This window comes from Pleurodeles waltl, chromosome 4_2 (genome assembly GCF_031143425.1).
Source record: "Pleurodeles waltl isolate 20211129_DDA chromosome 4_2, aPleWal1.hap1.20221129, whole genome shotgun sequence".
Taxonomy (NCBI): Eukaryota; Metazoa; Chordata; class Amphibia; order Caudata; family Salamandridae; genus Pleurodeles; species Pleurodeles waltl.
This window is the reverse complement of record NC_090443.1, coordinates 19,627,228-19,642,974: the sequence shown is the minus strand read 5'-3', so window position 1 is coordinate 19,642,974 and position 15,747 is coordinate 19,627,228.

The window sequence follows — 15,747 nt, the reverse complement described above, 5'->3', positions numbered from 1 at the left end:
CCAAATTCCCTGGCTCAGTGCATGACGCTTACATTTTGAGAAATAGCAGCATCCCTTATGTGATGGGGCAACTCCAGAGGCACTCTGTGTGGCTATTAGGTGAGGACATGGACCCAATACAGTGTGAATAGTTGTCTGGGTCTGGGGATGTCCCTATGAGTTAGTGTGTGTCTAACAGTTATCCCTTGCCATTTGCAGGTGACTCTGGTTACCCCAACCTGTCATGGCTACTGACCCCAGGGAGGAATCCCAGGACAAGGGCAGAGGAACGCTACAATGAGGTCCATGGGCAAACTAGGAGGGTTATAGAGAGGACCTTCGGCCTCCTGAAGGCCAGGCTCTGGTGCCTCCATATGACAGGTGGTTCCCTATTCTACTCACCAAAGAAGGTGTGCCAGATCATTGTGGCCTGCTGTATGCTTCACAACTTGGCTTTGCGACGACAGGTGGCTTTTCTGCTGGAGGATGGGCCAGATGTAGGTGTTGTGGCAGCTGTGGAGCCCGTGGACAGTGAAGACGAGGAAGCAGAAGAAGAGGACATAGACAACAGGAACAGGGTGATCGTGCAATACTTCCAGTGAGACAGAGGTAAGAAGACAACACTGGCTGCTACATCTGATTTAATTCTACTACCTCTCAACTGTCTGTCATTTTCACCCAGTGTATAGTCACTGAGTTGTCACTTTCCCTTACGATTTCACAGATGTGGGTCCCACTGTGTGACATCTGCTTTGTTTCCGCAAGGACTAGAGCTGTGTGACATAGGTATGTTGACATTACATTTGATATAGCATTTTGCCACTGTTATTGCAAATACACATTTTCGAAAGCACAGACTGACTACAGATTGTTTTTTGATTTAAGGGTGTTTATTTAAGTGCTCAATAGTGGAGGGGGTTGTAAAATGGTCATGGGTGAAGGTGGAGGAATGTCCATGGCAGAGTCCAGTCTATTAGTCTCACAGGTGCATTGTCCAAAGGGGCATAGGAAGTGATGCTGGGGCAGTTTAAGTATGGACAGGGTGACAAAGTGGGACAGAAGGATGACAATCAGGGTGGTCTCATTTCTTGGCGGGGTCTTGGCATTGTTCTCTGTCTTTGTCCTGGATCTCAGTGACCATTTGCGGGGTGGTTCTCCATCTGCAGGGGCTGGGGTGCTGGTGTGGTGGTCCGGTGGCGGTGCCTCCTGTCCACTAGCGCCGGCGGAGGTTGTGGGCATTTCATCGTCCAGGCTAGTGTTAGGGGCCCCTTGTTGTGCCATAGTGTCCCTCCTGGTGTTGATGAGTTCCTTCAGCACCCCTACAATGGTGCCCAGGGTGGAATTGATGGATTTGAGTTCCTCCGTGAAGCCCAAATACTGTTCCTCCTGCAGCCGCTGGGTCTCCTGAAACTTGGCCAGTACCGTTGCCATCGTCTCCTGGGAATGGTGGTAGGCTCCCATGATGTTGGAGAGGGCCTCGTGGAGAGTGGGTTCCCTGGGCTTGTCCTCCCTGTCGCACAGCAGCCCTCCCAGTTCCCCAGTGTTCCTGGGCCTCTGTCCCCTGAACCGTGTGCCCATGACCACTGCCCCCAGGTCCCTTTTGTTGTTGGGGTGGTGGGTTAGCCTGGGTTCCCTGTAGTGGTAGACACACTGCTGATTGACGTGTCCTGGGGACAGAGGTAAGGGCCTGCTGGGTGGGTGCTGTGCTGGTGTTTCCAGAGGGGGCAAGCTCTGTAGTGGCCTGTGCCAGTTTGAGGGGAACCGACTGTCCCGAGGTCCCAGATGGGACGGGCTGGTCATCTAGATCCAGTTAGTCAGAACTGCTGTCATCACTGTGGACCTCTTCTGTGGGTGGAGTGGACATATCTGGACCCTCCTGTCTGGTGACGTTGGGTAGGGGTCCTGCAGGGGTGCAAAGGCATGATTATTGCATCTGTGTGTGCAATGGGTGGGTGACCATGTACCCCAGTGCTTGCATTCCTGTGTAGGACCTTGTGTGATAATGGTTTAGGGGGGTGCATGGGTATGTGTAGTGGCCATGCATTGATGAAGGGTGTCCATACTTTGGTGTTACATGCAGGGCTTGAGCTTGGGATGTGTGGTTTGTGATATTGGGATATACTTGAGGAGTTGGAGTGATGGGGGTGAGGGCCAGGGTGGGGGTATGTGATAGCATGCAGGTGGGTTGGGATATAATAGTTAAGATTTGACTTACCAGAGTGCATTCCTCCAGCTACTCCTGCGAGGCCCTCAGGATGCAGTATAGCCAAGACCTGCTCCTCCCATGTTGTTAGTTGTGGGGGAGGAGGAGGGGGTCCGCCGCCAGTCCTCTGAACCGCGATGTGGTGTCTTGAGACCACGGAACGCACCTTCCCCCGTAGGTCGTTCCACCTCTTCCTGATGTCATCCCTAGTTCTTGGGTGCTGTCCCACTGCGTTGACCCTGTCCATGATTCTTCGCCATAGCGCCATCTTCCTAGCTATGGTGGTGTGCTGCACCTGTGATCCGAATTGCTGTGGTTCTACCTGGATGATTTCCTCCACCATGACCCTGAGCTCCTCCTCAGAGAACCTGGGGTGTCTTTGCGGTGCCGTGGGGTGGTGTGGGTGATGTGTGGGGTGGGGTATGTTGTGATGTGTGGGGTGATATTTAGAGGTGTGTTGTGTGAGGTGCGTGGATGTTGCGTGAGTGATGGTGTGGAGTGCCTGTGGATGCTAGTTTGTAGATGGTGGTGTCTCTCTCTGGCCCTCAGTCGCAATTGTTGACGTAAGGGTTTGTGGGTGATGTGGGTTTGTGTTTTATATTGTATTGGGTGTGTGGGAGTGGTGTGTGTATGTGTATCAGGTGTGTGTATTTTGAAATGTCCAATGTGGTAGTGTTGTGTAAATGTGTGTGTATTTTGAGCGCGGCGGTGTGTACTGCCAAAGGAATACTGCATTTGAAAGACCACTGCATGGCTTCCTGGGTCGTGATAGTGTGGGCGTATTCCTGTTGGCGTGACGGTGGAGGTTTTTTATTCTCGCCAGTTTATCACTGACCTTTGGTGAGGTGGACTTGTGTGGGTGTCTGGCTTTTGGCGGATTCTGAGCTGTGGGTCATAATGACCGTGGTGGAATTCCTCAGCGGTGTGTTGGCAGTCTTCTGCACGGCGGTAAGCGCCTTTTACCGCCAATGTTGTAATGACCACCTATATGTTTTGTAGACAGCCATACTTTATCACCTGGTTGATATTGCGGTCCCTCACAATGTTTCTTGTCATATTGCTTTTTGTATTTTTGTATGGCCTTTTCTAAATGCTGTTGAATCAATTTCTGGGTTTGATGAAGATGTTGAATGGTTTCTGACACAGCTGGTGTAAGAGAACTTTCTTGAGGGATCTTATTGGGCAAGGTGTGAGGATGATAGCCAAACAAGCCAAAAAAGGGTGTAACACCAGTAGAAGTGTGGAATGAATTATTGTAAGCTAACTCAGCTAACCAGAGCATTGAAGTCCAGGAATGAAGTGCCTTTTCTGCGTAAGCACGCAGGTATTGCTTCAAAGTCTGATTTAGTCTCTCCGTTTGACCATCTGTTGGAGGATGGTGGCTAGTAGATAGTGTGGATGTCACTTGAAGTGTTTTGCACCATGTCTTCCAGAAATTGGAGGCAAATTGCGATCCTCGATCGGAGAGGATCATTTTCGGCAGTCCATGATAATGAACCACTCTATTCAGTAAAATAGTTGCCAGCTCACTGGAGTTGGTCAATTTCTTACAGGCAATGAAATATCCATATTTCATGAGACTATCTACTACCACCAGGATTACTGAATGTTGTTGAACCATTGGTAGACCTGTAATAAAGTCTAAAGAAATGTGCTCCCAGGGACGACTTGGAGTTGGGAGTGGATGCAACAACCCTTTCGGTTTTGAATGACTTGTTTCAATGCGGGCACAAACTTCGCAGTTGTTCACCATTGTTTTTACATCTTTTGTCATGGTAGGCCACCAAAAATAGCGTTGGAATAATTCAAGAGTTTTAGGAGTAACTGGATGACCTGCCGCAGGTATAACATGCAACCAATGAAATACTATTTTGTGAAGTTTGGTAGTGGGCACGAACAAACAAGTGTCATGAAAAGGTAATCCTTGCTTGATTGACCTTTTAGGATCTGCTTGGGCCCATGTCTGCCATTTCTCAACAGTGAAAGAATTACGGATGTCTTCAAAGAAATCTTCAGTTTTTATGATACATAGGACTTTGTCTGGAGCAATGATAGCTCTGGAAGTTTGAACGTGGTAAACTATTGGCGGGACAAGGCGTTCGCTTTGCGATTGTCTTTACCAGGTCGGAAAATTACCACAAAATCAAATTCGGCAAAAAACAGCATCCAGCGTTATTGCTGAGGAGTCAAAAGTCTGGCGGAACTCATGAACTGGAGATTGCGATGATCAGTATATACTGTGACAGTGTATTTGGCACCCAACAAATGGTGTCTCCATTCTTTAAAGGCGTCACGAATTGCCATAAGTTCTTTTTCAGCAATGACATAGTTCTGTTCGGCTTCGTTCAGTTTCCGAGACATGTAAGCTACAGGATGAAGTTGGCCAGTGTCTTTGCTTCGTTGTGACAAGACTTCACCTATTGCCACATCTGAAGCATCAGCTTCCACTATGAAGGGACGATCCGCATCTGGATGAGTCAGGACTGGGGCAGTTGAAAATGCTTCCTTCAAAGTTGAAAAGGCTTGGTCAGCTTCTGGGGACCATACACATTTTTCTTTCTTTCTTAATAGCTTAGTGATTGGGGCCACTGTCTGGGAGAAGTGATTTATGAACCTCCGGTAAAAATTTGCAAACCCCGGGAAACATTGTACATCACGAACAGTCTTTGGGATGGGCCAATCAGATACGGCTTTTACTTTCTTTTCTGCCATCACCATTCCTTGAGGGGTAAGGATAACCCCTAAAAACTCAACTGTTGTAACATGAAACTCACACTTGGTTAGTTTTCAATATAAATGGTGCTTTCGAAGGGCTGCAAGAATTTTCTTGACATGTTGTACATATTCATTTTCATTGTCAGAGTAGATCAAAATATCATTGATGTAGACTATGGAAAATATGTCAAGATTATCTCTAAGAACGTCATTAAAAAAAATTGAAATGCTGCTGGAGCATTACACAGACCAAAAGGCATGACGGTGTATTCAAAGAGGCCATATCTTGTCTTGAATGCTGTTTTCCATTAGTCGCCCTCTCTCATTCTGACCAAATGATAAGCACCTCGTAGATCAAGCTTCGTGTAGATTTTTGCTTTCTTTGCTTGTTCCAGCAAGACCGGAATTAGGAGCAAAGGATATTTATTCTTGATGGTGACTTTGTTCAAACCCCTATAGTCGATACAAGTTTGAAGATCTCCATTCGCCTTCGGAACAAAAAACAAAGGAGAGGCTTCAGGAGACGTAGAAAGGCGAATGAAACCATTCTCCAAAAATTGACCTAGATACTTTAGTAAATGTTGATTTTCATGTTCTGACAGGGCGTATACACGACAGCTGGGGAGTATCGCACCTGGAACTAGATCAATTTGACAGTCATAAGATCTATGAGGAGGTAAGTTTTCTGCTTCTTTCTCAGCGAATACATCTTTGTAGGATGAATACTGCTTGGGCAATTTAACTCCTTTCTCCGCAGCAGTGGCTATGTAAGAATGGCAAACTTTTGGTACTTGAGATTTTTGGAGGCATTGTTCTTTACATTGCGCTGATGAGAACACGACCTTTCGTTCTGCCCAATTAATCTCAGGATTGTGATGAGTTAACCAGGTTAAGCCAAGGATGATTCCTTTATGTTTCTTTCTTTGGTTCTTATCCTCACAGATCACTGGCAAGGGAACAGTCTGAAGAGTTACCGGACCTCCAGTCAAGAGTTTGCCATCTACTGCCTGGATGATTTCTGGGGTCTTTTTCTCAATACATGGGATCCCCCATGCACAAACCAATTAGGTGTCAACAAAGTTCCCGGTAGCCCCAGAATCTACTAGGGCCTTCTTGAAATAGGTCTTTTTCTTTACTTGAACTTTTATGCCAAGCTTGAGATGTCTAGATTGTGAAGGGTCCACGGTGACACCCAAGAGCAACCCTTCTTTACATCTTGGGTGCTTTAGTTTTCCGACTCGACTTGTGCATTGGCTGCAACTTTCTGGACAGGACCTCGTTTGCTCTTTGGTTTTATTGGACATTCTTTGGCAAAATTATCCTTGCGCCCACAATAAAGACATTGCCCATTCTTTCTACATAGGTCCTTTTCGTCTTTGGTCAATGGTCTCCTGATTGTTCCAATTTCCATAAGTTCTGGCGTCCTTTCTTTCTAAGTTCTTGAGTCTCTATTATCGCGAACATGCCAGGAATATTTTTCAGTCTTTTTGCGTGTTACCCTTAGTTCTGTTAAACGATGATCCAGTCTCAAAACGAGGTTTATCAGGTCTTGACAGTCTGTAGGCTGCGGGTCTATTTGAGCTATAATATCTTTTAGCTCCTCTTTGAGTCCCTTGTAAAACAAGGCTGCTTGCTATTCTTCAGGCCAGGATGTCTCGGCTACCAGCCAGTTAAAGTTGGCTAAATATGATACTAAATCTTGATTACCTTGTCGTAAGTCTAATAACTCACGATCTGCCGACAATGTTACAGTTCTACGATCAAATACTCGCTCAAATTCACGAACAAAGTTTCTCCAGTTGTAAAGCAGGGAACTGTCTTTACGCACAAGAGGTATAGCCCAGGTAGCTGCATCTCCAGTCAGATATGATAACAAGAAAGCTACTTTGGACTGGGCATCAGGGAAAGTATGTGGTCGGCAGGTGAAATGTGATTCCACTTGAACCAGGAAAGATTGCGCTTTCAAGGGATCGCCTGAGAAACATTCTGGAGGAGCTAAAGGAATGGCCGAAGGAACATTGAGGGAATTGTTTGTGGGATTACCTCCAGAGGTCTGAGAGGAAGGACCTGGCCAAGACACATCTGTAGGATTTTGTTCCTTCTTTTCTACCTTATCCTGTAACTGACTCACTCTCTCAGCTAGACTAGCTGCTTAATCTTTTGATGACACCACTTGTGCCTGGAGCTGCGTGATAGCCTTGACTAGCTCATCCAGTGTGGCCATGCTGAGAACATACAGAAACCAGGAGGATTATTAATTTGTGGGCTCACTATTCTGTCAGAGTCACCAGATCCTCGGGGTTTGTGCATGTTCCCAACACATCCACCACAAGACAGCTCCAATACTCTGATTAGAATGTCACAGAGTCTAAGACAGTCCAAGTGGGGAAAAAGGGATTAGGAAGGGAACTGCTGGGAAGGAGACCAGTAGTAAGCAAAAGGTTAAAACACACAATATCCAGATTATATCATGTTAATCATTACTAGGCTATGACTCTAAGCATTGTCATACTGGAAACTTGAATAACTTAAGCTTGGACTTAAATAACTAGGCCTCAAAATGTCTAGATACCTGTGAGGGAATCAAGAAAGAATAGTACAACTTTCTAATGAACCACTCAATGAAGTGTTACACAAGGATTAGAAACATCAGAACCTTCTAGCATTACGCTTTCAAATTCAAGAATAGACTTTTGCATGAGGACCAGGAAATAATCTGAAAGATTTCTATAACTCCATATGAATTATACTGGAGGGACTTATTATGCAATACAATATAACATTTAGAATTCTAACACTTTAGTTTTCTTAAAATGCGGGAACATGAATTGCGCACATTGCAGATTTCCACAAAAGGTTTATAAATGCCATGAAATGGTTGTGCACAAAGAATAACATGAGCTAGGCACGAGAAAATGAATCGCGCATCTTGCCGATTAGAAGGTCACCAAGTACATGCCATGAAGCGGTAACACACAATGAATATCATGAATTAAACGCAGAAAATGAATTGCACGTCTTGCCGATTCGAAGGCCACCATATGAATACCAAGAAATGGTAGCACGCATTGAATATCATGAATTTAACACAAGGAGTGAATCGCGCATCTTGACGATTCGCAGGCCACCATATGAATGCCAAGAAATGGAAGCGCACACTAAATATCATGAATTAAGAACAGGAAATGAATTGCATGTCTTGCTGGTTCGAATACCAACATATGAATGCCATGAAATGGTAACGCACAATGAATATCATGAATTAGACACAAGTAATGAATCGCGCTTCTTGCTGATTCGAAGGCCACCATGTGAATGCCAAGAAATGGTAGCACGCACTGAATGTCATGAACTAAAACAAGAAATGAATCGCGCGTCTTGCCGATTCGAAGGCCACCATGTGAATGCCAAGAAATGGTAGCGTACAATGAGAAACATGAATTAAGCACAGGAAGTGAATCAAGCGTCTTGCTGTTTCAAATGCAACCTTGTAAATGCCATAAAATGGTAGCACACAATGAATATCAAGATTTGTACTCGAGTAAAGAATCGCGCGTCTTGCCAATTCGAATGCTACCTTGCAAATGCCATAAAATGGTAGCGCACAATGAATATCAAGATTTGTACTCGAGTAAAGAATTGCGCGTCTTGCCTATTCGAATGCTACCCTGTAAATGCCATAAAATGGTAGCACACAATCAAATCAAATCAAATCATTAACATTTATAAAGCGCGCTACTCACCAGTGCGGGTCTCAAGGCGCTAGGGGAAAAGGGACAATGAATATCAAGATTTGTATACGAGGGAAGAATTGCACGTCTAGCCGATTCAAATGCCAGCATGTAAATGCCATTAAACATCAAGCGCAGTTTCACACGCACAAGAGCAAAATAGTTTTAGCATGCTAATTAGGCCCAAGAGCTCGAAATCCTTCGAGAACGGGATTAGGGGCCCAGCCCGACCTCCGTCTTACTGCCCTGATCAAGAATCACCATACAAAGTGAAAGGGCGAGGCCTGGCAGATCAAAGTAGGCCTCCGGAACAGGAGCTCAGGAAGTTGCTGCTGCTCTGCACCGGGACTTCTAAATAGTGAGCACGTGGAGCTGGGCTGGCTCCCTTAAATAGAGTCTTGACCCAGCCCACAGACCACACCCAGGCATCCTGCAGGGAAAGCTTCTAGAAGGCCCTGGAAAGGGACCACGCCCTGACACACTCTGAAAGCCTGCAGTAGTACATTGCAAGTTAACAGAATTTATATGTACCTTGAACATAAGTCTTCAGGATTAAACTCTGCAATGCAAAAGGTTAAACAACAGCATATCAGCACAATGCATAAATTAAGTTATCTTGAGAGTGCTGGGTTTTTGCATTCTAGTCGCCCGTAGAGCGCGCACTGCCCTGATGTTGACAATTTCCTAGCTATGATCAATCAACCAATCAATCAATCAATCAATCATAGCATTTGTAAAGCACAGCACTATCACCCCTAAGGGTATCTGGGCCGCTGTGGGTACTGTGTCTCTGTCAAAAAGCCACGTCTTGAGTCTCCTTCTGCAGTCCGCCAGGGAGGGAGCTTTTTGGAGGTGGAGGGGCAGGCTGTTCCAGGACTTGGCTGCTGTGTTGGACCGACCTCCACTGCGGCTGCGATGGATATGGGGTGTGTGTGTGCAAGATTTAGCGAGGTGGAGCGGAGTTGTCTAGGCTAGGAAGTGGAAGCTCAGTCAGTGGTCTACGTAGGACGTCCCTAGGCCTTGTTTGCGAGTATGAGGAGTTTGAATTGGCATCTCTTCTGGATGGGGACCCAGTGGAGGTTCCTGAGGTGTATGGTGATTCTTGAGTGCTTAGGGAGGTTGAGGATGAGCCTGACTGCAGTGTTTTGTAGATTCTGGAGTCTTTTAAGTAGCTAGGAGGATACTCCGGCATAGAGAGCATTGACAATAGTTGAGGTGGCCGGTGAGCAGGGCGTGCATGACTATCTTTCTACTGTCAGTAGGGATCCATTTGAAGATTCGGTAGAGCATATGGAGGTTGTAGAAACAGGAGGAGGTGACTGAGTTTACTTGTCGATTCATGGATAGTTGGCAGTGGAGGATGATGCTGAGGTTTCATGCGTGGTCTGATGGAGAGTGCATTGGTCCAAGTTCTGCTGGCCACCAGCTGTGCTCCCATATGGAGGTGTTCTTCCTGAAGATCAGGACTTCCATTTTGTCAGTGTAGTTTGAGGCTGCTGTTTTTCATCAATGCTGCTACATTGGTCATGGTGTTGCCGAAGTTGACTTTGGCGTTGTGGGGATCTTCGGTGAGTGAGAGGATTAGATGACTATCATCGACGTAGGACATAATATTAGGTCAATAGGATCTGACAATGTCTGCAACGGGGGGCATTATGTGATGCATGTGCAGTAAAAACTTGGCACAGGCTGTGTGACTAATCAATATCATCAATCATCACATCCAAATTAAATTCCATTGGCCCTAAAGGACCAGCAATGATCTTCTACTGTACTGTGGCCACTATAGACAGCATAAACAACTGAGCATCACAATTTGTGTTTTTGTTGTTCTTCTTACTTTCTTGATATAGGTACTCCTGCTGCTGGCGTTAGCAACAAGCAGCAACCCCCAGTGCCATCACAGCAGGAAAAAGCCACCTGGCTGTAGCAGCAGAAGTTAGAGGCAGTGGCTGCCGAGAATCACTGACTGGTAGCCCTGGAGGAAGAAGAGGAGGAGGCACATGCCACAGGTTTTTTGGGCCACCAGCCAGGCCTGCCTTGAACTCCGCCACACCACTGCCAACTGCAGCCGAGGTCCAATGCTACCTAGACAACCAGCCTCCCCTCCTCGTTGGACTCCTCATCATGCTGGCACATCTGAGGCACAAGACGGTACTGCTCTGGCGCAGACATCATAACTAGGCCAGGAGATGGCCAACATCTCCACTAAACTGGATGCCTTTAAGGCCCTTTTTTATTGATTTTTTTTTTGGTGGGATGGCATGTTGTCGGTGGGAAGGGAGGGAAGTTGGGGAATGGGTGGAAGGGACTTTTTTTGCTTGGGGAATGAATGGGCTTGTTGTAGGTGGAGAGGGTGGGTTTGAAAAATATAAAAGAATAAGCAGGCTTTACTTTTTCCTGAGTCATCTACCTTTCATTGATAGTGCTAGGTGTGTATATTACTGTGTTTTTGACACAAAAGTGTGACAAGAACTTGCCCTCTGAAATTGTCACACATGATATATTGACTTTTCTCCCTAGACTTTTTCTCCTGAAGTCCCATGCCATATATTTATTCTTCAGTAGATTACATATCTCTTCCTGCAGTCCAGTAATTAATTCTACCTTACAACCAGAGTCTTGCTGTCTGGGAGCAGAAAACTGAAACTGGATGATTCTTCACTGTGAGAGGAGGCCTCTTTTTGCATGGTTAGCCCCCATTTTTGCCTGATGTTGATGTGTCCTAGACGTTGGTAGTGCCCAGGGCCCCTGCTAACCAGGTTCCCTGGACCGGATCTCTTTCTCTAAATATGTTGTGATGCTTAGCACAATTAGATACACTCTTACATATCACTGTAAGACCCTAGTAAATAGGTACCCCAGTACCCGGGGCATGGGATAGTATGAGTAGGCCCCTGAGGGTAGCAGCACGGATTGTGCCACCCTCTAGGGCCATGCACCCAGATGCACCCAGCACTGCCAGTGCAGGCTGAGTGTATTGGGGCAAACCTAAAAAGGCAAACTCAACATGGCACACTCCCTGTGTGTCCTGTTCACCCTACACTGCGTATGATATGGGTAAGTCCCCCTTCTGGTAGCTCTACAGCCCAAAGGCAGGGTGCATCATACTATATGTGAGAGCATAGTTGTATGAGCAATATGCCCCCACTGTGTCCTTGACAAACCTGGGACATAGTGAGTGAACAGAGCAGCCATTTTAAGTACATGTACTGGACACTGGTCAAACACGAGTTCCCCAGCTACAAGATGGCCAGTCTGCACCCTGGGTTGTTTGGTATCAAACAACTCAGAATGATGAATCCAAACTGGTACCAGTATTGGATTTAACGCTAAATGTACCCAGGGGTCACCTTACAGGTGCCCTCTGCAAAAGCTAACCTAACTGGCATAGTTGCTGACTGGTTCCATCCAGCCTCCCACTTTCAGACAGCCAATATACACACCTGGGGGAGAGCCATGGCTCTCTGGTTTGTAAAGCAATGCTCTTGCTGGGTGGAGGAGCTAACACCCCCTCCCTCAGGAATGTGCAAAACCCTGGCAGTGAGCCTCAAAGGGCTACTGCCCCTGAAACCCGGGCACCAGGCCTGCTGCCAGTAGCAGATGGCTTCCCCCCTTGTAAACCTCCACTTTTGGCAGGAGCAAAGGTGGGAAACCAGACAAAGGATAGTAGGAATGGCCTCACTGAGCATGCACCACCCCTAGGGGCTTGCAGGCAAAGTGGGCCCTCCATTTAATTTTCCACCAAGTTGGATGGCAGGAAAATAGCCAATGAGGTTTAGGGAAGGGATCCTTCCCACAGGAAGTGGTCACTGTAGTGGGTGTAGCCACCCAGGGTAGGTATCCCATTGGACACTACCAGGTTCCCCCTAAAATGCTCACTAAATTCAGTATATAGTGGGCTCCCCTAGACCAAGAAATTAGATTTACTCAGAAGAAAAAAAGACATCACCAAAGAACCTGCCAGGATGAGAACAGAGGACCTGCTGCACCAGAAGAGGCTCCAAGACCCCTGCTTGCTGCACCAGAGTCCAGACAATCGCTGCTGCGAAGGAGCTGACCACTGGACCGACCTCACAAGACTTCGAGGCTTTGCAAATAGCCTGGGATCTGCCTCCTGAGGGGAGGCACCACTCAAGAAACAAAAGAAATCCACAAGCAACCAACAAGCTGGTGAAGGTCACTTCACCGACCGGACAATATCTCCACAACCGGAAGTTGCAGCCGGACCTGACGACACACCAACAACAGCACAGATGAGACCTGCAGGTATGCCAACTTTGGTGGCACAGCGCCCTCCTGTGGCCAAGTTGTGCCAATACCCCAGGTACTAGACAGTGCACATCAGACAACCCCAAATCAGCTCACCCAGAGCTGCAGCTGGACCAGGAGGAAGCCCCAGTCGAGGGACTTTAGTGACACCCTAGACCTCCCACCAGAGCGCTCGTGCCGTCCTGCAAGACCTCAAGAAGAAGACTTACTTCCAGCTCCAAAGGGTCCCTTTGCGCACAGCATCCAAGACCTCCAAAATGCCCTGGCCGCCCTCAGCCTTGAATCATGGGATCTGCTGTGTGCCCGGGTCCCCAAACCCTTGCAACCTCAAACGCCCAAGAGGACCCCTAGGCACCATCTTCAAATCTGCAAACCAGCTCCTTTTCCAAGTGGCCCCTCCAGGTAGCCCTGTGCCTGTGCCAAGAGACTTTCCAACGCTGCTCCTGCCGGAACCGGGAGCCACTCAAGGCTGTCCAGCTGGCACAAGGTGCCCACTGATGGCTGCGACCCTCTGTAACTATCATTTACCACTAATGGGGTCTGCCAATAACATAAACAAAAATGTAATGTTATGTCTCCTTCCAAAAGACAACTTCACTTCTAAGTTATTAACTAGTTCTTCAAGTTCTTACATGAATAGATTAAGGGATGGTACCTCTCGCAGTCTCTCCAAACCTTATTGCAGGGTTTTAAAAAAGGGCCTTTTTCATAGTGGTGGTATTAGTGTTCTTGTGCTAACTTGGAAGACATCACAAAGCGAGGTCCCACTCCCACCTATTCCAAATGAGTTGAACTCCAACTGGAGGATTATTCAGAAAGACTGTCCATCACATGCAACTAGACTGAAAGAAAACACAACATTAGTGGGTTATCAAAGACTGAGACACAACTACAGTGACAAAAAACTCATATTGCAAAAACTAGCAATAGTAACTTCCAAGCAATCCAGGTTCTAGTTTATAAAAAATAATACAACTAAATGTACGAAATCCTTGAGGAGTCAGGGCTTAAAAGGAGAAGGTTTGGTTACTCTAGATTGCATAGTTTTTGTAAGTAATATATGGTAGCCTGATTCACAAAGGTAAGGTTACACTATTGGTGTCATTTTAATGATTCTTGCAGTATTTTTTCAATCAATAATTTTAAAAGTAGTACCTTTGTGAGTAATCAATCAATAGTTTATTTGGTCCAGATTTGGACCATTTGAGAAGTTAAAAGTGATCATACATACAAAAGGATAGAAGCCATAAACCATTGCATAATAAAAAAAACAAAAAAAAAGACATTAGCAATTAATACACCGCTTATATATATACAAAAAAAAAAAAAGGTTCGTAAAACTACATAAAAAAGTTTCATTAATAATTAAGACAAGATTCTCAAAATAGGCTCTGGATCTTACCCTATGCAAGACGCTAAATGCTAAAATAATACTAATCAATTGTTAAAAGCATAAAAACCATTCTAAAACAGATTTATACATAAAATAAGACATAAAAACTACATACAATAGCTCCTATTAGCAAAAGTTAGAAGTCAACCAGTGAAAAATGAAGCCCTAAGTTAATCAGTTCTCTTAAATAAGTTGATCAAATAAATTGCATCTTGCCATTTAAAAATTATATATGCTGGGGAGCTATAAGTCACTTCAATTGGGGTAACCCACTAGACAACATACTCGGGGATACAGTCTTATATCCTCGATAGGTCGCACTAATAGTTTTATTTAAAATCCCAAACTAATATAACAGGGTGCTAATTCGCTAACTTCTAGACCGTTCTTCAACCGGTGGATTAAGATCTGTAATGATCCTACTGTGGATTTTCCATGCTGCTGCCAAATATTTAGAAACAGAACTCACTATCAGCATGGAAGTGTCATATTTACATATTCTATATACACTGTTTCGGTTTTGTGTTAACAGTGTTTTGCACAGAGGGATAATCCACTTCCCTCGAGGGCATTTGTACAGAGGACAGAAAAATAGGACATGCTCAGAAGTTTCCTTGCATAGATGGCAGTTTACGCATTTGTCAGATAAAGAACTATTGGTCGACCAGCAAGCCGTGAAGCTGTTGACTGCCAATGTTCCATATCTGAACTGAAGTAGTAAAGAGTGAGCACGGGCTGGTATAGGGAGATCCAGGAAGCTTTCAGGCAGAGGTTCGTGCTTGACCAGCAGAAACTCTGCTGTCAGCCGACCTAATCCAATTGAGCCGAGAGATTCCTCATGGATTTTTTCCCAATAATGGTCTTTGATCAGGCGTTTAGCGTTACCAGGAATCATCTCGGGATTCTCCCAATAATGGGATAAATTCAGTTTGACTCAAGCCGCTTTCATCTCCCTTAGCCACCGTACTTTTTCCCATCCATAGCAAGGTGGCAATAGTTCTTTAACTGCTGACCTGAAGGGTTCGAGTTCATCCGTTTTCCATAGTCTGACCCAGTACAGAAGTGGTCTTAAGTATGCTGTGTCTTTAATACTATTTAGACCCAGGTCCAGTCTTAGGGGGAGCATCGGCGTGCCCTTCCCTAGTCTGGATATGTGTCTAAGGAAATTATTTTCTTTGATTTGAAGAGTGTCCAGTTGTCTGTGAGATCCCCAAAGTTCCGCTCCATATAGGGCCGCAGCACGGATTTGGGCTTTGTAAATTTCAGAGATAAGGGTCAGAGGGGGACTTGTTGCAGTGCAAGTCTTACGTCCTATCACTCCACATCTTTGGCTGATTGTTAGTGCCCCTTTCCTTATAGCTGCATCCCAGCTGCCCTTATCAGATAGTCTGATGCCCAGGTAATCGTATTCCATTACCCTCTCCAGATGAATTGAGTCCATCTTTATATTTGCT